Source organism: Oncorhynchus keta, unplaced genomic scaffold (genome assembly GCF_023373465.1).
Source record: "Oncorhynchus keta strain PuntledgeMale-10-30-2019 unplaced genomic scaffold, Oket_V2 Un_contig_1305_pilon_pilon, whole genome shotgun sequence".
NCBI lineage: Eukaryota > Metazoa > Chordata > Actinopteri > Salmoniformes > Salmonidae > Oncorhynchus > Oncorhynchus keta.
In genome coordinates, this window is record NW_026278105.1 from 62,954 (window position 1) to 64,988 (window position 2,035).

The following is a 2,035-nucleotide window of genomic DNA, read 5'->3' on the forward strand; positions in this document are numbered from 1 at the left end:
AACAATACATCAGACAACACCACAAAGAGACAACAATACATCAGACAACAATACATCAGACAACAATACATCAGACAACAATACATCAGACAACAATACATCAGACAACAATACATCAGACAACACCACAAAGAGACAACAATACATCAGACAACAATACATCAGACAACAATACATCAGACAACAATACAAAGAGACAACAATACATCAGACAACACCACAAAGAGACAACAATACATCAGACAACAATACATCAGACAACAATACATCAGACAACAATACATCAGACAACAATACATCAGACAACACCACAAAGAGACAACAATACATCAGACAACAATACATCAGACAACACCACAACAATACATCAGACAACAATACATCAGACAACAATACATCAGACAACAATAAATCAGACAACAATACATCAGACAACAATACATCAGACAACACCACAAAGAGACAACAATACATCAGACAACACCACAAAGAGACAACAATACATCAGACAACACCACAAAGAGACAACAATACATCAGACAACACCACAGAGACAACAATACATCAGACAACAATACATCAGACAACAATACATCAGACAACAATACATCAGACAACAATACATCAGACAACACCACAAAGAGACAACAATACATCAGACAACAATACATCAGACAACAATACATCAGACAACACCACAAAGAGACAACAATACATCAGACAACAATACATCAGACAACACCACAAAGAGACAACAATACATCAGACAACACCACAAAGAGACAACAATACATCAGACAACAATACATCAGACAACAATACATCAGACAACAATACATCAGACAACACCACAAAGAGACAACAATACATCAGACAACACCACAGACAACATTACATCAGACAACAATACATCAGACAACACCACAAAGAGACAACAATACATCAGACAACAATACATCAGACAACAATACATCAGACAACAATACATCAGACAACAATACATCAGACAACAATACATCAGACAACAATACATCAGACAACACCACAACAAATACATCAGACAACACCACATCAGACAACAATACATCAGACAACAATACATCAGACAACAATACATCAGACAACAATACATCAGACAACACCACAAAGAGACAACAATACATCAGACAACAATACATCAGACAACAATACATCAGACAACAATACATCAGACAACAATACATCAGACAACAATACATCAGACAACAATACATCAGACAACACCACAAAGAGACAACAATACATCAGACAACACCACAAAGAGACAACAATACATCAGACAACAATACATCAGACAACAATACATCAGACAACAATACATCAGACAACAATACATCAGACAACAATACATCAGACAACACCACAAAGAGACAACAATACATCAGACAACACCACAAAGAGACAACAATACATCAGACAACAATACATCAGACAACAATACATCAGACAACAATACATCAGACAACAATACATCAGACAACAATACATCAGACAACACCACAAAGAGACAACAATACATCAGACAACAATACATCAGACAACAATACATCAGACAACACCACAAAGAGACAACAATACATCAGACAACAATACATCAGACAACAATACATCAGACAACACCACAAGAGACAACAATACATCAGACAACAATACATCAGACAACAATACATCAGACAACAATACATCAGACAACAATACATCAGACAACACCACAAAGAGACAACAATACATCAGACAACAATACATCAGACAACAATACATCAGACAACACCACAAAGAGACAACAATACATCAGACAACACCACAAAGAGACAACAATACATCAGACAACAATACATCAGACAACACCACAAAGAGACAACAATACATCAGACAACAATACATCAGACAACAATACATCAGACAACAATACATCAGACAACAATACATCAGACAACAATACATCAAAGAGACAACAATACATCAGACAACAATACATCAGACAACAATACATCAA